Here is a 27,962-nt window from a genome sequence, read left to right as displayed (position 1 = left end):
GCGCTCTCTCTCGCTTGCACTCTGGCGCTCTCTCTCGCTTGCACTTTGGCGCTCTCTCTCGCTTGCCCACTGGCGCTCTCTCTCGCTTGCCCACTGGCGCTCTCTCTCGCTTGCACACTGGCGCTCTCTCTCGCTTGCACTCTGGCGCTCTCGTACTCCTCATAAAATCTTCTTGTGCTGCAACAATAGGGGTTCATCTCGACCTGGATCTTGCTGATGATGTATGAGTTCCAGACTCTCGGTTAGTGTCTCCAGCAGCTTCTCATCGTTCTGGATGCCCTCCATGAACTCCTCCAGGGACAGCTCACCTGGCACACACACACAAATGAATGAAACATGAAAAAAGCTGAATGAAAAAAAAGCTAAAGCTGAAATGTCTTGAGTCAATAAGTATTCAACCCCTTTGCTATGGCAACCCTAATAAGTTCAGTAGTAAAAATGTGCTTAACAAGTCACATAGTAAGTTGCATGGACTCACTCTGTGTGCAATAATCTCTGTACCACAAACATACAATTATTTGTCAGGTCCCTCAGTCGAGCGGTGAATTTCAAACAGAGATTCCACCACAAACACCAGGGAAGTTTTCAAATGCCTCAAAAAGAACGGCATCTATTGGTAGATGGGTAAAAAAAGCAGACATTGAATATCCCTTTGAGCATGGTGAAGTTATTAATTATGCTTTGGATGGTGTATCAATAAACCCAGTCGCTACAAAGATACAGGTGTCCTTTCTAAATCAGTTGGCGAAGAATAAGGAAACCGTTTAGGGATTTCACCATGAGGCCTTTGGGGTGACTTTAAAACCGTTACAGAGTTTAATCCTCAGTGATAGGAGAAAACTGAGGATGGAGCAACAACATTTTAGTTACTACACAATACTAACCTAAATGACAGAGTGAAAAGAAGGAAGCCTGTACAGAATATAAATATACCAAAACATGCATCCTCTTTGCAATAAGGCACAAGTAAAACTACAAAAAATGTGGCAAAGAAACTTTATGTCCTGAATACAAAGCGTTATGTTTGTGGCAAATCCAACACATCACATCACTGAGTAACACTCTTCATATTTTCAAGCATGGTGGTGGCTGCGTCATGTTATCGGTATGCTTGTCATCGGAAAGAAAAAAACAACTAGGGAGTTTTTTTTTAGCATAAAAGAAACGTAATAGAGCTAAGCACAGGCAAAATCCTAGAGAAGAACCTTGTTAAGTCTGCTTTACAAAAGACACTGGGAAACAAATTAATCTTTCAGCAGGAAGAATAAACTAAAACACAAAGGCCAAATATACACTGGAGTTGCTTACCAAGATGACATTGAATATTCCAGAGTGGCTTAGTTACAGTTTTGACTTTAATCGGCCTGAAAATCTATGGCAAGACATGAAAATGGCTGTCTAGCAATGGTCAACAATCAACTTGACAGAGCTTGAAAATTTATAAAAAGAATACTGTGCAAATATTGTACAATCCAGATGTGCAAAGATCTTAGAGACTTACCCAAAAAGATTCACAGATGTAATTGCTGCTAAAACTTCTTTGAGGAAAAGATCATGATCATTAGAAAGCAAATTACGGACTCCTCTTTAAATCTGCGTATTCCTCTAAAGCTCAGCTGTCCTGAGTCTGCACAACTCTGCCAGGACCTAGGATCAAGAGAGACACTTAAGTGTTTTAGTACTATATCTCTTGACACAATGATGAAAATAATCATGGCCTCTAAGCTGCATACTGGACCCTATACCAACTAAACTACTGAAAGAGCTGCTTCCTGTGCTCGGCCCTCCTATGTTGAACATAATAAAGGTAAATTACCTTTTAATGGCATCAGACCAAGGCTCTGCATCTGTCCTCGTGCTCCTAGACCTTAGTGCTGTCTTTGATACCATCGATCACCATATTCTTTTGGAGAGATTGGAAACCCAAATTGGTCTACACGGACAAGTTCTGGCCTGGTTTAGATCTTATCTGTCGGAAAGATATCAGTTTGTCTCTGTGAATGGTTTGTCCTCTGACAAATCAACTGTACATTTCGGTGTTCCTCAAGGTTCTGTTTTGGGACCACTATTGTATTCACTATATATTTTACCTCTTGGGGATGTCATTCGAAAACATAATATTAACTTTCACTGCTATGCGAATGACACACAGCTGTACATTTCAATGAAACATGGTGAAGCCCCAAAATTGCCCTCGCTAGAAGCCTGTTTTACAGACATCAGGAAGTGGATGGCTGCCAACTTTCTACTTTTAAACTCGGACAAAACAGAGATGCTTGTTCTAGGTCCCAAGAAACAAAGAGATCTTCTGTTGAATCTGACAATTAATCTTGATGGTTGTACAGTCGTCTCAAATAAAACTGTGAAGGACCTCGGCGTTACTCTGGACCCTGATCTCTCTTTTGACGAACATATCAAGACTGTTTCAAGGACAGCTTTTTTCCATCTACGTAACATTGCAAAAATCAGAAACTTTCTGTCCAAAAATGATGCAGAAAAATGTATCCATGCTTTTGTTACTTCTAGGTTAGACTACTGCAATGCTCTACTTTCCGGCTACCCGGATAAAGCACTAAATAAACTTCAATTAGTGCTAAATACGGCTGCTAGAATCCTGACTAGAACCAAAAAATTTGATCATATTACTCCAGTGCTAGCCTCCCTACACTGGCTTCCTGTTAAGGCAAGGGCTGATTTCAAGGTTTTACTGCTAACCTACAAAGCAATACATGGGCTTGCTCCTACCTATCTTTCTGATTTGGTCCTGCTGTACATACCTACATGTACGTTACGGTCACAAGACACAGGCCTCCTAATTGTCCCTAGAATTTCTAAGCAAACATCTGGAGGCAGGGCTTTCTCCTATAGAGCTCCATTTTTATGGAATGGTCTGCCTACCCATTTGAGACTCGGTCTCAACTTTTAAGTATTTACTGAAGACTCATCTCTTCAGTGGGTCATATGATTGAGTGTAGTCTGGCCCAGGAGTGTGAAGGTGAACGGAAAGGCTCTGGAGCAACGAACTGCCCTTGCTGTCACTGCCTGGCCGGTTCCCCTCTCTCCACTGGGATTCTCTGCCTCTAACCCTATTACAGGGGCTGAGTCACTGGCTTACTGGTGCTCTTTCATGCCGTCCCTAGGAGGGGTGCGTCACTTGAGTGGGTTGAGTCACTGACGTGATCTTCCTGTCTGGGTTGGCGCACCCCCTTGGGTTGTGCCGTGGCGGAGATCTTTGTGGGCTATACTCGGCCTTGTCTCAGGATGGTAAGTTGGTGGTTGAAGATATCCCTCTAGTGGTGTGGGGGCTGTGCTTTGGCAAAGTGGGTGGGGTTATATCCTTCCTGTTTGGCCCTGTCCAGGGGTATCATCGGATGGGGCCACAGTGTCTCCTGACCCCTCCTGTCTCAGCCTCCAGTATTTAAGCTGCAGTAGTTTATGTGTCGTGGGGCTAGGGTCAGTTTGTTATATCTGGAGTACTTCCCCTGTCTTATCCAGTGTCCTGTGTGAGTTTAAGTATGCTCTCTCTAATTCTCTCTTTCTTTCTCTCTCTCGGAGGACCTCAGCCCTAGAACCATGTCTCAGGACTACCTGGCATGATGACTCCTGCTGTCCCCAGTCCACCTGGCCGTGCTGCTGCTCCAGTTTCAACTGTTCTGCCTGCGGCTATGGAACCCTGACCTGTTCACCGGACGTGTTACCTGTTCCAGACCTGCTGTTTTCAACTCTCTAGACACTGCAGGAGCGGTAGAGATACTCTTAATGATCGGCTATGAAAAGCCAACTGACATTTACTCCTTAGGTGCTGACTTGCTGCACCCTCGACAACTACTGTGATTATTATTATTTGACCATGCTGGTAATTTATGAACATTTGAACATCTTGGCCATGTTCTGTTATAATCTCCACCTGGCACAGCCAGAAGGACTGGCCACCCCTCATAGCCTGGTTCCTCTCTAGGTTTCTTCCTAGGTTTTGGCCTTTCTAGGGAGTTTTTCCTAGCCACCGTGATTCTACACCTGCATTGCTTGCTGTTTGGGGTTTTAGGCTGTGTTTCTGTACAGCACTTTGAGATATCAGCTGATGTAAGAAGGGCTATATAAATACATTTGATTTGATTTGATAAAAGTGATTCTAACATGTATTGACTCAGGTGTGTGAGTAAAATGAGATATTTCTGTATTTCATTTTCAATAAATTAGCAAACATTTCTAAAATCAGGTCTTTACTTTGTCATAATGGGGTAATGTGTGTTGATGGGTAAGAAAAAATCTATTGAATCCATTTTCAGTTCAGGCTGCAACACAACAACATGAGGAATAAGTCAAGGGGTATGAACACTTTCTGAAGGCACTGTACATAAACTATCTGACATAATACTGGTTATATTAGAGAATATTATCATCAGACAATATTATATTATCATCACATCAATGTGTGTTCACACATCTGATGTCTCTACTGAGCCATCACACAGACAGAGGTGTGTTCAGCACAGCCCATTCTCCAGCCAGGTCACCTGTGGTACAAGTCAATATTCAATGTCCATCTACAGTATGTCTGAGGACGTCAGAGATGACGTGGAAACCGGCCACTAGGTTCAACAGTGAATGCTGTTACCTTTAAGTTCGGGTTTTGTTAGGGCCTTGTGGATGGGGATGGCAGATGGTGCTGGAAGTTGCATGTTTGAATCCAGCGATATAAGGTTGTTTTTGAGATTTTTGTTTTAAGCCTAGCCCAAACCTTAACCCTTACCTTAACCATTCAGAGTTAATGCCTAACCTTAAGATTTGTAAGTTAATACCTAAACTTAACCCTAACCTTAAAAATGTGGAGTTAATGCCTTCAACACTTAGACACTTGAGAACCATGGATGAATGTCTAACTCTGACATGAGACTGTGAGAGCTTTGTCAGGATTTGGCCAGGATTGTTCCGGTTTTGGCCACAAGATGCCCCCATTGTGCTTTTTTGACCCTTTTGATTTCCCTTGTTTCCAGTTATTATTTGCACCTGTGCCTCGTTTCCCTTGAATGTATTTAAACCCTTAGTTTTCCTCAGTTCTTTGCTCTGTGTTTGAATGTTAGCACCCAGCCCTAGCGATGCTGTGAACATTTGTTGCTCCAGTTGGACTCTCTTGTGGTACTCTGTTCTCGTTTATTTATTTTTGATTATCTTTTGAGGCTTTTTCCTGCTGTACCTACCACCTTGTGGATTTACCTTTTTACTTGGAGGATATACCTTTTTCTCTTGGAATTACTTTTGACGTTGTGGATTTACATTTTTGCCTGAAGAACTTTCCTTTTTACTTTATTAAAACACCGTCTCAAGTACTGCTGTGTCTGCCTCATCTTCTGGGTTCTGCCGACTATTAGTGGCTCAGTTTGCTAAGTGACTGTTTCTCACACCGGAGACCCGAGTTCGTAACCGGGTCCTGACAAGCTTGTTCCCATTCTCACCTTAAAGATGAGTAGCAGCTAGTCAAAGTCAATGCAGCCACTCCTTTTTTTATTTTAACTAAGCAAGTCAGTTAAGAACAAATTCTTATTTACAATGACAGCCTACCAGGGAACAGTGGGTTAACTGCATTGTTCAGGGGTAGAACGCCAGATTTGTTACCTTGTCAGCTCGTGGGATTCAATTCAGCAACCTCTCGGTTACTGGCCCAACGCTCTAACCACTAGTCTACCTGCCGCTCCTTTCCACATGGTACAGTTTAAAGTATTAATGCAGCTTCTGCTGCACTCCTTCCTTTAGAACCAGACAGAGCGCTGCCACATACTCCATGAAGTCAATGAAGCCATCCTGTAGAACATGCGTGTGATGGCGCTGGAGGGGATGGCTGCCGTCTTATCGGCTCTTAACCAACCATGTTATTTTGTCTGTTTTTTCGCGTTATTCATAACTTGTTTTGTACATAATGTTGCTGCTACCGTCTCTTATGACCAAAAAGAGCTTCTGGACATCAGAACTGCGATTACTCACCTCGAATCCATGATGGCGTAGCAGTCGGACGGACGTGTGTTTGTCTTATCCCGTCTTGTCCCATGTAAATAGTCGGTCTCATTTTCTTTCAGACATATTTTAATCTCACTTTCCACCTACGATCTAAATATACTTTCCGGCAACCCGCCCCACCCAATGTGGTACGGATCTGCTATTTTTATACGTTATAGCTTGAACCTCCATCAGCAGCTAGCTAGCTAACTAGCTACTAGCTAGTAGTCACGGTTAGCCACGGCTAGCGGTCTTCACCTTTAGCTCGGTCACCAGCCAGCTTTAGCTCTGTCAATATCTGCCAGTCTGCACAGCGCGATATCAGACTTATTTTCTCCACCACATCACCGGATTCCTGCCGCAAACTCTGGGCCATTACACCGGATCATCGCAGCTAGCTAGCTGCAATCGAGTGGCTACCGCTGGCTAATGCCTCTGTCCCGAAGCCAGCAGCAGTTAGCCTTGAGCTAGCCTCGAACTAGGCCCATCTTCCGGCTATCCGAAGAGGTATACCCGCTAATTTGTGGGCTACAATACCTCTTTTGCCAATTGGTCTGGACCCTTTATTGCCGACACGGAGCCCCGCCGATCCATCACAACTGGTCTGCCGGCGTAATCATCTGATGTGGTTTCAACAGGCTTTTCCATTGCGTTGTCACTGAATACCCATCTGCTAGCCCCGGCCCGCTAGCTTTCTGAACGCCGTGCCTCCCGCTTGCCTAGCATAGTAGCAACTACCGAACGGCTCCTGGACTCACCTATCGCTGCTCATTGGACCCTATGATCACTCGGCTACACATGCCTCTCTCAAATGTAAATATGCCTTGTCTTCTGTTTCAGTTAGTTATTGTTTCATTTCACTGTAGAGCCCCTAGTCCAGCTCAACATGCCTTAGATAGCTCTTTCGTCACACACCGCACACATGGGGAGACCTCACCTGGCTTAACTGGTGTCTCCAGAGATACAAGCTCTCTAATCATCACTCAATGCCTAGGTTTACCCCCACTACACTCACATCCTACCATACCCATGTCTATACATTATGCCCTGAATCTATTCTACCACGCCCAGAAATGGCGACCACCCCTCATCACTGTCAAAAGCTCTCTAAAACACTTCAGCGAGCAGGCCTTTCTAATCGACCTGGCCCGGGTATCCTGGAAGGATATTGACCTCATCCCATCAGTAGAGGATGCCTGGTTGTTCTTTAAAAGTGCTTTCCTCAACATCTTAAATAAGCATGCCCCATTCAAAAAATGTAGATCTAAGAACAGATATAGCCCTTGGTTCACTCCAGACATGACTGCCCTTGACCAGCACAAGAACATCCTGTGGCGTACTGCATTAGCTTCGATAGCCCCTGCGATATGCAACTTTTCAGGGAAGTCAGGAACCAATATACCCAGTCAGTTAGGAAAGCTAAAGTTAGCTTTTACAAACAGAAATTTGCATCCTGTAGCACTGTTTCCAAACATTTCTGGGACACTGTGAAGTCCATGGAGAATAAGAGCACGTCCTCCCAGCTGCCCACTGCACTGAGGCTAGGAAATACTGTCACCACCGATAAATCTACGATAATCGAGAATTTCAATAAGCATTTTTCTACGGCTGGCCATGCTTTCCACCTGGCTACCCCTACCCCGACCAACAGCTCTGCACCCCCCATAGCATCTACTTCAGTGTGTCAAATCAGAGGGACTGTTGTCCGGACCTCTGGCAGTCTCTATCGGGGTGCCACAGGGTTCAATTCCCGGGCCTACTCCTTTCTCTTTATATATCAATGATATCGCTCTTGCTGCTGGTGATTCTCTGATCTGCCTCTACGCAGACGACACAATTCTGTATACATCTGGCCCTTCCTTGGATACTGTGCTAACAAACCTCCAAACGAGCTTCAATGCCATACTTCTGTGGCCTCCAACTGCTCTTAACTGCTAGTAAAACTAAATGCATGCTCTTCAACCAATTGCTGCCCGCACCTGCCCGCCTAGCATCACTACTCTGGACGGTTCTGACTTAGAATTTGTGGACCAACTACAAATACCTAGGTGTCTGGTTAGACTGTAAACTCTCCTTCCAGACTCACATTAAGCATCTCCAATCCAAAATTAAATCTAGAATCGGCTTCCTATTTCACAACAAAGCCTCCTTCACTCATGCTGCCAAATATACCCTCGTAAAACTGACTATTCTACCGATCCTTGACTTCGGCAAAGTAATTTACAAAATAGCCTCCAACACTCTTCTCAGCAAATTGGATGTAGTCTATCACAGTGCCATCGATTTTGTCACCAAAGCCCCATATACTTGTCACATCTGCTCCTGCTACGCCCTCTGGTGTTCATTCGGTGTCTTCTTGACCTGCAGTTACTCCCCATGTACACTCTCTCTCTCTCCCTCTCCCTCTCTGTGTGATTGGAGACAGGTGTGCTGGAGTGAGAGCAGATCCCTACCAGCTGAAACTCGTTCCATAATCCAGACCTCTACAAATTCTCAGTCCTGACACTTCCACTTTGCCAGATTGTAATCTCGGCTCAGTCAGTTCATGAATCTAGCCATTTATTATTGCTCAAGATCATGTTACTCTGCTGTGCCTGTTTCCCTGCCTGACACCGTTTATCCTCTCATTGCAGTTTACTGCTCTGTCTCTGGCTCCTGTCTCCTGTTCCACATCTCACCACCCAACTACCTTGCTCTGGATTTTACTCACCACCACTACCTTGGATTCCCCTCAGGACCTGTTTACCCTGATTACCCTTAGGACCTGTTTACTCAGCCAACTCCAACCTCAGTCTCCACATCTGGTTTTTCTGCAACTCATCCGAGCTTCCCCGGATTTGCACTCCATATGTGTAACAATAAATATTTTGGTTAATTTATCCCTGTTTCCTCATCTGAGGAACGCTCTTGGTTTCCCCTGTGTCGCTCCGCTTAACAATACTACCCACCACTGCGACACTGCGTATGCTCTCGTTGGCTGGCCCTCGCTATGTATTCGTCGCCAAACCCACTGGCTCCAGGTCATCTATAAGTCTTTGCTTGGTAAAGCCCCGCCTTTTCTCAGCTCACTGGTCCCCATAGCAACACCCACCCATTGCACGCGCTCCAGCAGGTATATTTCACTGGTCATCCCCAAAGCCATCACCTCCTTTGGACGCCTTTCCTTCCAGTTCTCTGCTGCAAATGACTGGAACGAATTCCAAAAATCACTAACTTTAAGCATTCATTTGTCAGAACAGCTTACCGATGACTGTACCTGTACACAGCCTATCTGTAAATACCCACCCAACTACCTCATCCCCATATTGTTATTTTTTTGCTCTTTTGCACCCAAGTATCTCTACTTGCACATCATCATCTGCACAGTGTCCAGTGTTAATGCTAAATTGTAATTATTTTGCAACTATGTTCCATTTATTGCCTTACCTCCATAACCTTACTACTTTTGCACACACTGTAGGTATATTTTTCTATTGTGTTTTTGAATGTATTTTTGTTTATCCCATGTGTAACTCTGTGTTTTTGTCACACTGCTTTGCTTTATCTTGGCCAGGTCGCAGTTGTAAATTAGAACCTGTTCTCAACTAGCCTACCTGGTTAAATAAAGGTGAAATAAATAAAAAAAATAGACAAAGAGTTTTTCTTCAATGAGTCGGACGGGAGGGATATAATACAGACACCCGACCTGGCCCAGATCCCCGTAATTGGCTGGAGGAAATAAATTTTGCTGAAAAAGATCCGGGTGCCTTGTGAGGATCAGGCGACGAGTGGCTAATCTGCCTTTGCCATCCGTCCTGGTAGCTAACGTTCAATTGCTGGAAAATAAATGGGACGAACTGAAAGCACGTATATCCTACCAACGGGACATTAAAAACTGTCTTATACGGTCTTAATGTCTTATGTTTCACAGAGTCGTGGCTAAACGACGACATTAAGAACATACAGCTGGTTATACACTCTATTGGCAGGATAGAACAGCAGCCTCTGGTAAGACATGGGGCGGGGCCCCATGCATATTTGTAAACAACAGCTGGTGCACGATATCTAAGGAAGTCTCAAAGTTTTGCTCGCCTGAGGTAGAGTATCAAATGATAAGCTGTAGACCACATTATCTACCTAGAGAGTTTTCATCTGTATTTTTCGTAGCTGTCTACATACCACAACAGACCGATACTGGCACTAAAACCGCACTCAATGAGCTATATACCGCCATAAGTGTAACGGCTGTCCTCCTCTTCTTCATCCGAAGAGGAGCAGGGATTGAACCAAGGCGCAGCGAAGTTTGAACACATAATGAATTTAATGACAAGACGGAAAAACGAACACGAACTACACTTGAAATGATACAAAATAACAAACGACGTAGACTGACCTAAACATGAGAACTTACATAAACACGAAGCACGCACAAATGGAAAACAGACTACATAAACCGAACAAACCGAATACAGTTCCGTATGGTGCAGACATAACACAAACACGGAAGACAATCACCCACAACGAACACTGTGACAACGCCTACCTAAATATGACTCTTAATTAGAGGAACGCCAAACACCTGCCTCTAATTAAGAGCCATACCAGGCAACCCAAAACCAACACAGAAACAGAAAACATAGAATGCCCACCCAACCTCACGTCCTGACCAACTAACACACATAACAACTAACATAAATAGGTCAGGAACGTGACATTACCCCCCCCACAAGGTGCGAACTCCGGACGCACCAGCACAAAGTCTAGGGGAGGGTCTGGGTGGGCATCTAACCACGGTGGTGGCTCAGGCTCCGGGCGAGGTCCCCACCCCACCATAATCCATCCTAGCTTCCTCCCTCTAAGAATGTCCACCCTCTTTTTACCCCCACAAAATCCTCTTAATAACCTCACTAATAAGGACAGCACCGGGACAGAGAGATAAATCAAGACAGAGTGATAGATAAGAATATAGAGGTAGATCAAGATAGAGAGGGAGATTAGGATAGAGGGGCAACTCCGGACTGAAAGGCAGCTCCGGACAGAGAGACAGCTCTGGACTGATGGGCAGTTCTGGGTATCTAGCCGTTTCAGGCTGAAGGGCAGCTCATGGCTGACTGACGAATCTCGACGCTCATGGCTGGCTGACGGCTCTCGACGCTCATGGCTGGCTGACGGCTCTCGACGCTCATGGCTGGCTGACGGCTCTCGACGCTCATGGCAGGCTGACGGCTCTCGACGCTCATGGCAGGCTGACGGCTCTCGACGCTCATGGCAGGCTGACGGCTCTCGACGCTCATGGCAGGCTGACGGCTCTCGACGCTCATGGCGCTCTGACGGCTCTGGCTGCTCATGGCGCTCTGACGGCTCTGGCTGCTCATGGCTCTCTGACGGCTCTGGCTGCTCATGGCTCTCTGACGGCTCTGGCTGCTCATGGCTCTCTGACGGCTCTGGCTGCTCATGGCTCGCTGGCGGCTCTGGCAGATCCTGTCTGGTTGGCGACTCTGGCAGATCCTGTTTGGTTGGCGACTCTGGCAGATCCTGTCTGGTTGGCGACTCTGGCAGATCCTGTCTGGTTGGCGGCTCTGGCAGATCCTGTCTGTCTGACGGCTCTAGCGGCTCCTGTCTGGCTGATGGCTCTAGCGGCTCCGGTCTGGCGGATGGCTCTGTAGGCTCATGGCAGACGGGCGGCTTTGCAGGCTCATGGCAGACGGATGGCTCAGACGGCGCTGGGGAGACGGATGGCTCAGATGGCGCTGGGGAAACGGATGGCTCAGATGGCGCTGGGGAGACGGATGGCTCAGATGGCGCTGGGGAGACGGATGGCTCTGGCCGGATACGGTGCACTGTAGACCTGGTGCGTGGTGCCGGAACTAGAGGCACCGGGCTAAGGATAAGCACCTTCCTACTAGTGCAGGGAGCAGGGACAGGGCACACTGTATTCTCAAAGCCCACTCTATAACTGATGCGTGGTACCGGCACTGGTGACGCCGGGCTGAGGACAAGCACATCAGGATAAGTAGGGGGAGAAGATACAATTTGTACAGGGCTCTGGAGACACACTGGTATCTTAGTGCGTGGGGCCGGAACTGGAGGCACCGGGCTAGATACACACACTACAGGGAGAGTGCGTGGAGGAGGAACAGGGCTCAGGATACGCACTGGTAGCCTAGTGCGTAGTGTAGACACTGTAGGTACTAGGCTGGGGCGGGGAGGTGGTGCCGGAAATACCGGACCGTGGAGACGTACTGGCACTCTTGAGCATTGAGCCTGCCCAACCTTACCTGGTTGAATGCTCCCGGTTGCCCGACCAGTGCGGGGAGGTGGAATAACCCGCACCGGCCTATGTAGGCGAACCGGGGAAACCATGCGTAAGGCAGGTGCCATGTATGCCGGCCCGAGAAGACGCACTGGAGACCAGACGCGTTGAGCCGGCCTCATGACACCTGGCTCAATACCCAATCTAGCCCTACCAGTGCGGGGAGGTGGAATAACCCGCACTGGGCTATGCACTCGTACAGGAGACACCGTGCGCTCTACTGCGTAACACGGCGCCTGCCCGTACTCCCGCTCTCCACGGTAAGCCTGGGAAGTGGGCGCAGGTCTCCTACCTGCCCTTGGCCCACTACCTCCTAGCCCCCCCCCCCAAGAAATGTTTGGGAATTACTTACGGGCTTTTTTGGCTTCCGTGCCAGACGCGTTCCCTCATAGCTCCGGTTCCTCTCTCCGGTAGCCTCTGCTCTCCTCAGTGCCTCCAGCTGTTCCCATGGGAGGCGATCCCTCCCAGCCAGGATCTCCTCCCAAGTGTAGCAACCCTTTCCGTCCAATACATCGTCCCATGTCCATTGCTCCTTCTTCTCCTGTCCCTTTCTCCGTTGACTCCGCTGCTTGGCTCTGGAGAGGTGGGTGATTCTGTAACGGCTGTCCTCCTCTTCTTCATCCGAAGAGGAGCAGGGATTGAACCAAGGCGCAGCGAAGTTTGAACACATAATGAATTTAATGACAAGACGGAAAAACGAACACGAACTACACTTGAAATGATACAAAATAACAAACGACGTAGACTGACCTAAACATGAGAACTTACATAAACACGAAGCACGCACAAATGGAAAACAGACTACATAAACCGAACAAACCGAATACAGTTCCGTATGGTGCAGACATAACACAAACACGGAAGACAATCACCCACAACGAACACTGTGACAACGCCTACCTAAATATGACTCTTAATTAGAGGAACGCCAAACACCTGCCTCTAATTAAGAGCCATACCAGGCAACCCAAAACCAACACAGAAACAGAAAACATAGAATGCCCACCCAACCTCACGTCCTGACCAACTAACACACATAACAACTAACATAAATAGGTCAGGAACGTGACAATAAGCAAACAGGAAAACGCTCACTCAGAGGCGACGCTCCTGGTGGCTGGGGACTTTAAATTAGGGAAACTTAAATACATTTGACCTAATTTCTATCAGCATGTTAAATGTGCAATCAGAGGAAAATGAATTCTAGACCACCTTTACTCCACACACAGAGATGCATACAAAGCTTTCCCCTTCCCACCATTTGGAAAATCTGACCATAATTATATCCTCCTGATACCTGCTTACAAACAAAAATTAAAGCAGGAAATATCAGTGACTCGGTCTATAAATAAGTAGTCAGATGAAGCAGATGCTAAACTACAGGACTGTTTTGCTAGCACAGACTGGAATATGTTCCAGGATTCTTCTGATGGCATTGAGGAGTACACCTCATCAGTCACTGGCTTCATCAATAAGTACATTGAGGACGTCGTCCCCACAGTGACTGTACGTACATACCCCAACCAGAAGCCATGGATTACAGGCAACATTCGCACTGAGCTAAAGGGTAGAGCTTCCGCTTTCAAGGACCTGAACTCTAACCCGGAAGCTTATAAGAAATGCCCTCCGACGAACCATCAAACAGGCAAAACGTCAATACAGGACTAAGATCGAATCGTACTACACAGACTCCAACACTTGTCGGATGTGGCAGGGCTTGCAAACTATTACAGACTACAAGGGAAGCACAGCCAAGAGCTGCCCGGTAACACGAGCCTACCAGGCGAGCTAAACAACTTCTATGCTCGCTTCAAAGCAAGTAACACTGAAACATGCATGAGAGCATCAGCTGTTCCGGACGACTGTGTGATCACGCTCTCCTCAGCCGATGTGAATAAGACTTCACTGACATTTTCAATCTCTCCCTTTCTGAGTCTGTAATACCAACATGTTTCAAGCAGACCACCATAGTCCCTGTGCCCAAGAACACTAAGGTAACCTGCCTAAATGACTACCAACCCGTAGCACTCACATCTGTAGCCAGGAAGTGCTTTGAAAGGCTGGTCATGGCTCACATCAACACCATTATCCCAGAAACCCTAGACCCACTCCAATGTGATACCACACTAACAGATCCATAGATGATGCAATCTCTATTGCACTCCACACTGCCCTTTCACACCTGGACAAAAGGAACACCTATGTGAGAATGTTATTCATTGACTACAGCTCAGCGTTCAACACCATAGTTCCCTCAAAGCTCATCACTAAGCTAAGGACCCTGGGACTAAACACCTGCCTCTGCAACTGGATCCTGGATTTCCTGACAGGCCACCCCCAGGTGGTAAGGGTAGGTAACAACACATCCGCCACGCTGATCCTCAACACGGGGTCCCTCAGGGATGCGTGCTCAGTTCCCTCCTGTACTCCCTGTTCACTCATGACTGCACGGCCAGGCACGACTCCAACAACATCATGAAGTTTGCTGATGACACAACAGTGTCCCCGATGTCCCCTGATCCCCGACAGCAACGAGACTGCCTACGGGGAGGAGATCAGAGACCTGACTGTGTGGTGCAAGGACAACAACCCCTCCCTCAAAGTGATCAAGACAAAGGAGATGATTGTGGACTACAGGAAAAGGAGGCCCGAGCACGCCCCCATTCTCATTGACGGGGCTGTAGTGGAGCAGGTTGAGAGCTTCAAGTTCCTTGGCGTCCACATCACCAACAAACTAACATGGTCCAAGCACACCAAGACATTTTTGAAAAGGTCACGACCAAACCTATTCCCCCTCAGGAGACTGAAAAGATTTGGCATGGGTCCTCAGATCCTCAAAAGGTTTTATAGCTGCACCATTGAGAACATCCTGACTGGTTGCATCACTGCCTGGTATAGCAACTGCTCGGCCTCCGACCATAAGGCACTATAGAGGGTAGTGCGTATGGCCCAGTACATCACCGGGGCGAAGCTTCCTGCCATCCAGGACCTCTATACCAGGCGGTGTCAGAGGAAGGCCCTAAAAATCGTCAAAGACTCCAGCCACCCTAGTCATAGACTGTTCTCTTTGCTACAACACGTCAAGCGGTACCGGAGCGCCAAGTCTAGGTCCAAGAGGCTTCTTAACAGCTTCTACCCCCAAGCCATAAGACTCCTGAACAGCTAATCAAATGGCTACCCAGACTATTTGCATTGCCCCACACCCCCTTCTACACTGCTACTACTCTGTTATTATCTATGCATAGTCACTTTAATAACTCTACTTACATGTACATGTTATCTCAATTACCTCGACACCGGTGACCCCGCACATTGACTCTGTACCGGTACCCCCTGTATATAGCCCCGCTATTGTTATTTACTGCTGCTCTTTAATTATTTGCTATTCTTCTCACTTACTTTTTTTCAGGTATTTTTCTTAAAACTGCAATGTTGGTTAAGGGCATGTAAGTAAGCATTTCACTGTAAGGTCTACACCTGTTGTATTCAGCGCATGTGACAAATAAAATTTGATTTAATTTGATTTGATACCATAGCATGAATCTGTCTAAACAAACACAGTGGTTACTAATAACACCAATACAACTAACTTTACCATTACAATAGTGAAACCAACTAATCTCACATAACTGTAAACATTTACATAAACATAAGGCCTACCCCTACAACTGACATTTACATAACCTTTGCAGTTTCATTATAATGGATGTCTCAGTCCCTCAAAATCAGGGGTATTTCAGAATTACACAAAGGCAATTGAGTTGAGCTTTTTCATTGACCAAAAAAGGGCAGATATATTTGTGCCTTTTGGATGAAAGGCATAACTTTTTATAGATGATTCGTTAATTAACTTCTTTGGGACAGGGGGGCATTATTGAGTAGCTTGTATAAAAAGGTGCCCAGAGTAAACTGCCGGCTACTCTGTCCTAAATGCTAGAATGTGCATATAATTAGTAGATTTGGATAGAAAACACTCTGAAGTTTCTAAAGCTGTTTGGATGATGTCTGTGAGTATAACAGAACTCATATGGCAGGCAAAAACCTGAGAAAAAATCCAACCATCTCTTTGCCTATCCAAGATACAGTGGAAATGGGGTCATGTTGCACTTCCTAAGGCTTCCACTAGATGTCAACAGTATTTAGAACCTTGTTTGATGCTTCTACTATAAAGGAGGGGGGAATGAGAGGGGATTGAGTCAGAGGTCTGGCAGAGTGCCACGACCTGGTCATGCGCATTCACATGAGAGGTAGCTTGCGTTCCATAGCATTTCTGACAAAGGAATTCTCCGGTTGGAACATTATTGAAGATTTATGATAAAACATCCTAAAGATTGATAGTATACTTAGTTTGACATGTTTCTACAAACTGTAATATGACTTTTTGCCTGAACTTTCGCCTGGACCTACCAGCGCGTCGTCAGTTTGGATTGTGTACTAAACGTGCGAACAAAAGGAGGTGTTTGGACATAAATTATGGACTTTATCGAACAAATCAAACATTTATTGTGGAACTGAGATTCCTGGGAGTGCATTCTGATGAAGATGATCAAAGGTAAGTGAATATTTATAATGCTATTTCTGACTTTGTTGACTGCACAATATGGTGGATATCTCTTTGGCTTGTTTGGGCTCTGAGCGCTGTACTCAGATTATTGCATGGTGTGCTTTTTCGGTAAAGTAAAAAAAAAATCTGACACAGTGTAACACTCGTCGTTGGAATGAGAAAAGATGTCGGACCAATACGCAGCGTGGTAAGTGTCCATATTCGGTTTATTAACTGAACACTAAGAAATACCAAAAATAACAACGTGAAATACAAAACGAAAATGAAACAGTCCCGTATGGTGAATAACACAAACACAGGAAACAACCACCCACAAAACCCAAAGGAAAACAGGCTACCTAAATATGGCTCCCAATCAGAGACAACGACTGACTCCTGCCTCTGATTGAGAACCATACTAGGCCAAACACATAGAAACAGACAACCTAGACATACAACATAGAATGCCCACCCACATCGCACTCTGACCAAACAAAAACATAGAAACATCCAAAGCAAACTATGGTCAGGGCGTGACACACAGCAGTTGCATTAAGGAGAAGTTTATCTAAAGTTCCATGCATAACACATGTATTATCATCAACATTTATAATGAGTATTTCTGTAAATTGAGGCTCTATGCAAAATGGCTCTATGCAAAATCACCAGATGTTTTGGAAGCAAAACATTACAGAACATAACGCGCCAATGTAAACTGAGATTTTTGGATATAAATATGAACTTTATCGAACAAAACATACATGTATTGTGTAACATGAAGTCCTATGAGTGTCATCTGATGAAGATCATCAAAGGTTAGTGATTCATTTTATCTATATTTATGCTTTTTGTGACTCCTCTCTTTGGCTGGAAAAATGGCTATGTTTTTCTGTGGCTATGCACTGACCTAACATAATCGTTTGGTGTGCTTTCGTCGTAAAGCCTTTTTTTAAATCTGACACGTTGGCTGGATTCACAACAAGTGTAGCTTTAATTTGGTGTATTGCATGTGTGATTTCATGAAAGTTTAATTTTTATAGTAATTTATTTTAATTTGGCGCTCTGCATTTTCACTGGATGTTGGCCATGCGGGACGCTAGCGTCCCACCTATCCCAGAGAGGTTTTAAGAGTGAAGCTGGAATGTATCCAGTGCTTTTATAGTGATATCTTTGCAGACAATTATGTCTTCATTACATCATAAGGTCCTGCATCAATAACATGGTTAACACAGTGCTCAGATATGCTCTATGTATAGAGTTTAAGATGCAGACATGATGTAGGTCTACAACAAGGCACGTACAAACAACAAAGACTTCTATAATACAGATGAACGTTAATAATGTCCTCTTGTCCCATACTAAGGTGACATCAATTTGGAGTTCATTACTGTTGCATTCATTTGATTAGTGCTCACTCTCACAAACAACTTAAAGAAACCTTGCTTGATGTACAGTGTCGATCAATGCGGAACAATCTAATATTTTCAGGGATGCCGGAGAATGACAACAGCAGAGGCTGTGAGGACACAGTCCGAGACTTTATGTCAACTCAACTAAAACTGCCCACTGATGTTGTACGTAATGCCACTTTCTCCAGAGTCCATAGAATAGGTAAGGCCTCTGGAAATAGGCCACGGGCTATTATTGCATGTTTTGACAAATTTAAGCAAAAGGAAATGACGAAGAACATGGGCAGAGCTCAGAAACACTGATTTTGGAATTAATGATCACTTCCCCACCGAGATCAATGAAAGGAGAAAAATACTATATCTCATCATGAAGGAAAAGCGTTGCCTGAATCAACGAGTCTCCATGGTGATGGATAAACTTTATATCAACGGGCAATTGTATCGGGACTCTAGAGTAACTCCCTGGCTATTTTAATTTAATGTTCAAATTTGAGTTTGTGTGTTGTAGTGTATCATGACAACTTCAACTTTAACGAATACATGCTCTATTGATCTACACTTGATAAGGAAAGGGTTGCATATAGCTCAGGTTAATGTATGTAGCCTTCCTAACAAAATACATGAGGTTTTTAACTTGGTGAACATAAATAATATTAATATCTTGGCCTTGACCGAAATGCATTTAGATGCATCTGTAAATGATGGACGAATTAACATTCAAGGATATAGTCTACTGAGAAGGGACAGGAATCAAGGATATAGTCTACTGAGAAGGGACAGGAATAGGAATGGTGGGGGTGCAGCACAATACATTCAGAATCACATACCTTTTAAGAGAAGGGATGACCTTAATGTATGTCAAGTAGAGGCAGTATTAGCTCAAGTACATCTGCCTCACCAGGCACCCATATTGGTGGGATGTGTGTATAGACCTCCTAGCTCTAAGGTGTCCTATCTGGATGACTTATGTACTGGGTTTGACCAGGCCACAGATAGCAACAGAGATGTATTTATCTTGGGTGATTTTAATATAAATTGGAAGGATCACAATAATTCGAATAGAACAAAATTTATGAGATATGCCAAGAACTGTGGTTTGAAACAATTGGTTAATGATACTACTAGATCTTCAATTAAGTTGGGTCATCGTTCAGACACATGCATTGATCTGATGTTCTGTAATATACCATTGTAATGCTTAAAAGCCAGATCAATGCCAGTGGGCTGGACAGACCATAATATTGTGACCATAACCATGAACACCAAGGTTCCAAAGAAAACCCCTAGGATTGTGGTCAAGAGAAATGTTAAAACATTTCATCATGAGCTATTTTTAAATGATTTGGCTGCTGTACCCTGGGAGCTGATTTATCTAGAGGATGATTTAAATCACTACAGAATGTTTTATTGATTTGCTCACTGAGGTAATGGACCATCATTTCATAAGAAAGAGTACAGTTGGTGCTCGTCCATCTCCATGGATTGATGATGAACTGGGTGAGGCTTTTTCTCAAAGAAATATGGAAAAAGTTTTAGCAGCCAAGTCAAAATTAGAAATTGATGAACAGAATTATAGAACATTACGTAATTATGCAGTTAAATTTAATCAAAAGAGAAAAAAAGTTATTTTACAACAATGCTTTTATTGATTGTAAAAATGATTCTTAAAAGGTATGGAACACAGTTAAGGGCTTACTTGGTACATCTATCTCATCATGCCCATCTAGTGTGGAGGTTGACGGGAGAATAATAACAAAACCAGCTGATATTGCCAATCATTTTGCAATTTTTTTTTACAAAGAAAATTAAATTACTGAGCAACAATGTAAACATACATTCTTCCAAACAAGCTATTGTCCAATGGATTGATGATCATATTATGAGCAACAAGATCTGCTCTTTTAGTCTGCAAACGGTGTCAGTGGAGGAGGTGTTAAACCTATTGAAGTCATTACCTGATGGTAAATCTACAGGTTATGGTCTTATGGACAATTTTTTGCTTCGCTGTGCTGCTCCCCAGATTGCAGTTCCACTGAGATACATATTTAATTGGTCACTGGAAAAGGGGATGTTTGCAAATGTATGGAAGGATGCGAAACTGTTCTATTCCGAAAGACTGCAAAGAACCCATTACTCCTGCCAATAGTCCACCAATTAGTCTACTCCCTACACCCAGTAAGATATTGGAGGGTATTGTGAGTAGACAAATATGGGAGTACATGGAAAAGAATGATCTGATTACAGCCAATCAGCATGCTTATCACAAAAACCATTCCACTACCACTGCATTGGTTGACATGACTGACCAGTGGCTCAATGCTATGGATAATGGCAAGTTTGTGGGTGTACTATTTTAGATTTCAGTGCAGCATTTGATTTAGTGGATCATGAAATAATTTTTACAAAATTAATGCATTATGGTTTTAAGGAGGTAGCATTGAATTGGGTACAGTCATATCTAACTGACAGGAAACAGTCCACCTATATCAATGGTTCATTTTCTTCCCCTCATGTGTTAAACTGTGGATTACCGCAGGGCAGCTGCCTTGGGCCACTTCTTTATTTAATATATACCAACGACCTTCCCTATGCCTTAGTTGAAACTCAAGCTACTATATTTGCAGATGACACTACAATTTATGCAGCAAGACAATCGGTTCAACAGGTACAGCAAGCTTTACAAGGATATTTGGAGAATATCAGGGTGTGGGTTTGCCAAAACAAACTGGTTTTAAACACCAAGAAAACCAAAGTTATGTTGGTCTGTTCCACTAGGAAAAGGCCAAAACAGCATGGGATACAATTACGTATGGGAGGAGTACAAATTGAAGAAGTGGCAGAAACCAAACTATTGGGAGTGTAGCTTGACAACTGCTTATCATGGTCATCTCAAATAACTAATCTATGTAAAAAAAAAAATTATTAAAACAGCATGCATAATCAGAAGGATAGCTAAATATTTACCAGGAAAAATTCTTCAGCAAATAACACAAGCATTAATTGAGAGTCAGGTGAACTACTGTTCTGTGGTCTGGGGAAATGCATCATCAAGTGAAGTTAGGAGGCTGCAGAATGCACAGAACAAAGCAGCAAGGATTGTTTTAAGGTGGAGATATGGTTCTTCTGTTGCAGTCATGTGCAGTGTTCTTGGTTGGTCATCAATCGACAAGATAATTGAAAAAAACATGCTTATTTTATTTCATAATATACATCATTTAAAATGGCCAAGTTCTATTCACAACGGTATTCAGTTGATAAGAGACCGACATTCCGTAAATACTAGGAATAGATTGTCCACCATCTATGCGTTATCCAGACAGAAAAGAGAAATAGGTGAAAGAACATTTCGATTTAGAGCAATAAAGAAATGGAATAAATTAACTGAGCAAACCAGAAAACTTTCAATATATACATTTAAACATGATTTTAAAACGATTTAAATATAATACATGGAAATTTTGTGGGACTATAGTAGATGAAGAATCAATATTTTTTAGATTGAGTATTTATTGGGTCATTATGTTAGTATATTATGTATGTTTGTAATAGTGTGTTATATGTGAAAATGTGTTCGTAAGGACTCTTGGAAGATTAGTCCAAATGGGGACTAAAGGAGATCCAAATCAAATCAAAATCAAATCTACAGTGATGCCAATTAAGACTACATATTACAGTTTTACACATTGACATGACACAAAATCTGCACATGACTGACTACTATTAAGAGGTCATGTTATATCATTTACATTATCACATTTATTTGGAAAAGGTAATAACAGCTTTCTGATAAGAATTGAAAGCATTCAGGACCATAAAGAACAATTATATATTTCTCAATGTAGTCCTGTTTTCCAATGCAAAAGTCTGCAGAAACAGGATTCAGACTTATTCTGCTTTCAATTACACTGTGGCAAATGTCTGGAGAAATATATCTGCTATTTGCACCTGCAAGTGAAGTAGATGATTTCAAGGCTCTAGGCCAGTTGGGTAATGGGAGAAGGCAGATTTTAAACCCTCTTTAATGCGGTGTCCTCATTGTGTCCAAGCTTAAATCAGGCTACAAAACCTCTAAACAGAGTGTCACCCTTGTTTAATTGCATGTAGTTGCATGGAGACAAATTACAATTACAACCACTTAAACTTACCCACTCAGTCCTACAGATGAAAACACACCTTTCCTATTACATTTTTTTAAACACCTTTTTAAAAAAGGCTCCAAAACATTTAGATTAAACAATGGTTACTATGATCATATACATATTACATATTACTATGGTTACTATGATCATATATATATTTTTTTGTTCAAATAAATAAAGGGAACACTTAAACAACACAATGTAACTCCAAGTCAATCACACTTCTGTGAAATCAAACTGTCCACTTAGGAAGCAACACTGATTGACAATAAATTTCACATGCTGTTGTGCGAATGGAATAGACAAAAGGTGGAAATTATAGGTAATTAGCAGTACACCCCCAATAAAGGAGTGGTTCTGGCTGACAGACCACTTCTCAGTTCCTATGCTTCCTGGCTGATGTTTTGGTCACTTTTGAATGCTGGCGGTGCTTTCACTCTAGTGGTAGCATGAGACGGAGTCTACAGCCCACACAAGTGGCTCAGGTAGTGCAGCTCATCCAGGATGGCACATCAATGCGAGCTGTGGCAAGAAGGTTTGCTGTGTCTGTCAGCGTAGTGTCCAGAGCATGGAGGCGCTACCAGGAGACAGGCCAGTACATCAGGAGACGTGGAGGAGGCCGTAGGAGGGCAACAACCCAGCAGCAGGACCGCTACCTCTGCCTTTGTGCAAGGAGGATTAGGAGGAGCACTGCCAGAGCCCTGCAAAATGACCTCCAGCAGGCCACAAATGTGCATGTGTCTGCTCAAACGGTCAGAAACAGACTCCGTGAGGGTGGTATGAGGGCCCGACGTCCACAGGTGGGGGTTGTGATTACAGCCCCACACCGTGCAGAACGTTTGGCATTTGCCAGAGAACACCAAGATTGGCAAATTCGCCACTGGCGCCCTGTGCTCTTCACAGATGAAAGCAGGTTCACACGCACATGTGACAGACGTGACAGAGTCTGGAGATGCCGTGGAGAACGTTCTGCTGCCTGCAACATCCTCCAGCATGACCGGTGTGTCATCATTCCTTCTCTTAGTAGATGGTAACTTCAATAATTATACATCAATAAAATATAATTTAATAAATGTGTTACATGACACACAGTCATGGTGTGGGGTGGCATTTCTTTGGGGGGCCGCACAGCCCTCCATGTGCTCGCCAGAGGTAGCCTGACTGCCATTAGGTACCGAGATGAGATCCTCAGACCCCTTGTGAGACCATATGCTGGTGCGGTTGGCCCTGGGTTCCTCCTAATGCAAGACAATGCTAGACCTCATGTGGCTGGAGTGTCAGCAGTTCCTGCAAGAGGAAGGTATTGATGCTATGGACTGGCCCGCCCGTTCCCCAGACCTGTATCCAATTGAGCACATCTGGGACAACATGTCTCGCTCCATCCACCAACGCCACGTTGCACCACAGACTGTCCAGGAGTTGGCGGATGCTTTAGTCCAGGTCTGGGAGGAGATCCCTCAGGAGACCATCCGCCACCTCATCAGGAGCATGCCCAGGCGTTGTAGGGAGGTCATACAGGCACGTGGAGGCCACACACACTACTGAGCCTCATTCTGACTTGTTTTAAGGACATTACATCAAAGTTGGATCAGCATGTAGTGTGGTTTTCCACTTTAATTTTGAGTGTGACTCCAAATCCAAACCTCCATGGGTTGATAAATTTGATTTCCATTGATAATTTTTGTGTGATTTTGTAGTCAGCACATTCAACTATGTAAAGAAAAAAGTATTTAATAAGAATGTTCACCGATGCTTGGCTGCCATCATCACGCACAGATTTGATCTGCAACAAGTCATTTTGATGGAAGGGAAAAATACCATATTGTTTTTAATGCGGATTGTAGAATATTTGCATGAAAATCTGTTGGATGGAAATCTAGTTCATATATCTAGAAATCTATGTTCTAGATATAATACAAATAGCCTAATATCTGAATGGCCACTGTAACGGAAACAACTTTTTTTAAACTATTAAACCAACACAATTCGAGTGCAATTTCCTTGATACGGAGCTATAGCATAGTTTTCACACAAGTTGTTTAGCAAATATTACAATATGGCTTATCAATTCGCATAAAGCCAGTTTAAGATTTTAGGGGAGATCCAATTAGGCCAAATCTCTTATAGAGGTACTGTCACGACTTCCGCCGAAGTCGGTCCCTCTTCTTGTTCGGGCGGCGTTCAGCGGTCGACGTCACCGGTCTTCTAGCCACCGCCGATCCACTTTTCATTTATTTTGTCTTGGTCTTACACACCTGGTTTCACTCACCCAATTACCTGTTTATTATTTAACCCTCTGTTCCCCATGTTTGTTTGTGAGTGATTGTTCTTTGTAAATCGGTCCGTTATTGTGGGCTTGTATATTTGCCTTGTATTTTTGTATTTTGAGTAAAGTACGTTGAGTTCTCATTTCTGCTGTCCTACTCCTGACTCTCTACACCAGCTACACACAGGACCCCATTACAGGTACAGTTGTCTCTGGGTACCTCAGTTGACCACAAACCACTGATCTTTGAGTCTTTTTAAGTGTGATGTTATATTGATGATAAAAAAAATCCAGACCCCTCAGTCTATATGAAAAAATACATGATGCAAAAACAGGTAGAGTGTCTATAGAACGTCTACACCCCCTTGAACTTTTTCACATTTTGTTGCTTTCAAAGTGGAATTGAAATATACTGAACAAAAATATAATGGCAACACATAAATTGTTGGTCCCATGTTTCATGAGCTGAAATAAAAGATCCCAAAATGTTTTCATACACATCAAAAGCTTATTTCTCTCAAATGTTGTGCACAAATTTGTTTACATCCCTGTTAGTGAGCATTTTTTCTTTGCCAAGATAATCCATCCACCTGACAGGTGTGGCATATCAAGAAGCTGATTAAACAGCATGATCATTACACAGGTGCACTTTGTGCTGGTGACAAAAAAGTCCACTCTAAAATGTGCAGTTTTGTCACACAACACAACACAATGCCAGATGTATCAAGTTTTTAGGGAGCGTGTAATTGGCATGCTGACTGCACCCGACACGCCACAGGAGTCCCTGGCGCACGATGGGACAAGGACATCCCTGCCGGACAAACCCTCCCCTAACCTAACCTGGACGACGCTGGGCCAATTGTGCGCCTCCCCATGGGTCTCCCAGTCACAACCTGGACTTAAACCCAGAATCTCTAGTGGCACAGCTAGCAGTTCCTTAGACTACTGCACCACTCGGGAGGCCCCATGGTATGGGTATGCTTGACATCAGCAAAGACCGGGGAGTTTTTCAGGATAAAATGGAACAGGATGGAGCTGAGCACAAGCAAAAATCTAGAGAAAAACCTTTGTACCAGGCACTGTGAGAGAAATTCACCTTATAGCAGGACAATAACCTACAACACAAAGCCAAATCTGCACTGGAGTTGTTCACCAAGAAGACAGCTAATGTTCCGGAGTGGCCAAGTTACCGTTTTTACTTAAATCTGCTTGAAAATCTATGGCAAGACTAGAAAATTGCTGTCTAGCCATGATCCCCAACCCCTTGACAAAGCTTGAACATTTAAAAAAAAAATATTGGCCTAATATTGCTCAACACAGTTGCTTGAGTTTGAGTTTATTTTTACAGGGACAGTGCACCATAATCAACGTTTAAATAAAGGTGCCGGTTTTAGCCAGCCGACTAATTTTCAACCGCAGTCCCTGGGCAGGTTATTTAAAAAAATTACAACAACTAATACAGACGGACAATGAGCAGTGAGCACATGCAGAGCAACATAGGACAAGCAACACGTCACACGCAGACAGAGCAATAGCACAAAAAGCAACAAAATAAAATACATAAAAGCAACAAAGTGTTTCCACACCTCACAAGCTACAGACAACAGACAACATGGAAAGCGGCAATACACCGCTAGGGATTATGTTCACAAGTCTGATTAGCCTTTAGCCATGTCTTTATGTTTTGTGTGAAGGTTTTAATGTTGTAGAGCAAGCTTGGGCCCAACTGCATGCTATGTGTGGGAGAATCATAATATTGAAGTACAGTTTTGCCTCCTCTGTAGTCAAAGCTCTTAAGACACTTACCCAAGGAGACTCACAGCTGTAATCTCTGCCAGAGGTGATTCTAACATGTATTGACTCAGGGGGTTGAATAATTATCTAATCAGATTCCAAGAACACAGGATGAGATGTTACTATCCTTTGTGCAAGCACTTCCAAGAGTTCATGAACAGTGAGACTGGTGAAATTTGGGGAGCGCATCGTCAGTAGTGTACCTTTAGTTCCTAGGGTGTTTCGGCCTTTCACACTATACACCCTCCCCAAAGGCGGCCAGCGACAGGGTGATCAATCCTACGCTTGCGTCCCATTCCCAATTAGTCATAGGAGTTGCCTTGTTGTTGATAGCCAACATCCCATGGGACTATGCATGGCAGGGGCGTCTTCCTCCCTGAGTCAAGCATTGTTGACCGCATACCTCCTGGCCCTCTCACTTCGGGGCCCAGCTGGGGTCTTTCCTCTTCATCCAGAGCCATTGACTGCTGCCTTCTGCCGCCTCTGATACAGCTTTGATTGCCGAACGCTGGCTCTGGCCCCTAATTCCCAGGTCTCTAAGCAGTCTGGTTGTAGATGTTGCCACAAAACCTCTGCAGCCCACCTCCACTGGTCGGACTTCTGTGTTTCAGCCATGATGCCGTGCTTCGGCAGCTAGATCGGCATAGCGCAGATGTTTCCGCTCATAAGCCTCATCTACTGAGTCCTCCCAGGGTACTGTGAGCTCAATGATGAAGACCTTCTTGAGCGAATGGGACCAGAGCACCATGTCAGGTCTTAGGGTGGTGGTTGCGATCTCCGGAGGAAACACAAGTTGCCGGCCAATGTCAGCTAGCATTTTCCAGTCGCGGGCCAAGCGCAGCTGGTCTCGCTCTAATGGTGTAGAGCCGCTCTTCGGTGGTTTAGCCCCTTCGCGGACAAAGGTCGTCCGTAAGGGTTGTGATGCTGCTGGGGGTGGTAGGGAGTTGGTGGCAGCTCGCTTGTCCTCCAGGGCGACGCAAGGTTTTTAAGGACTTGGTTGTGACGCCAAGTGTAGCGTCCTTGGGTGAGGCTTGTTTTACACCCTGTGAGAATGTGCCTGAGGTTGGCTGGCATGGAACAGAGGGCACAGTCCGGATCTTCACCATACCATCAAGGTATATTAGTGTTTTATTTTTTTTAATAACAAATCAAAATAAAAAGTCTTCCATTTTGACATTACAGAGTATTTTGTGTAGATCGTTAAATTAAATCCATTTTAATCCCACTTTGTAACAATAAAATGTGAAGAAATCCAAGGGCGGTGTAGACGTTCTATAGGCACTGTATAAACTATGAACATTAGTGATCGAGATAAAAGTAATCTTACGTCATTCATATCCAACATTTCAAACATGCTCATGATGTAGGCCTTAGAAGCTTCAGATAGGTTGTTCAGGCGGAATAACTGTTTGAATTCGCAAAAGGGGAGCTGTCCAGATGGGCATTCCGTTCTGAATTTCCTGTACCACTGATGATTCTCACAGGTTCCAAGTCCTTCAATAGAGACACCACTGTTATTCCCCAT

At 44.1% G+C, this 27,962-nt stretch overlaps 1 pseudogene; it reads right to left on the bottom strand.

Moving 5' to 3' along the window:
• Positions 1 to 32: 32 nt before the first annotated feature.
• LOC129816037 (guanylyl cyclase-activating protein 1-like) lies at positions 33 to 27,962 on the bottom strand (annotated as a pseudogene).

The sequence above is a fragment of the Salvelinus fontinalis genome, chromosome 18 (assembly GCF_029448725.1).
Source record: "Salvelinus fontinalis isolate EN_2023a chromosome 18, ASM2944872v1, whole genome shotgun sequence".
Taxonomy (NCBI): Eukaryota; Metazoa; Chordata; class Actinopteri; order Salmoniformes; family Salmonidae; genus Salvelinus; species Salvelinus fontinalis.
Note: the sequence above shows the minus strand (reverse complement) of the source record. Positions and strands in the feature narration are given on the sequence as shown.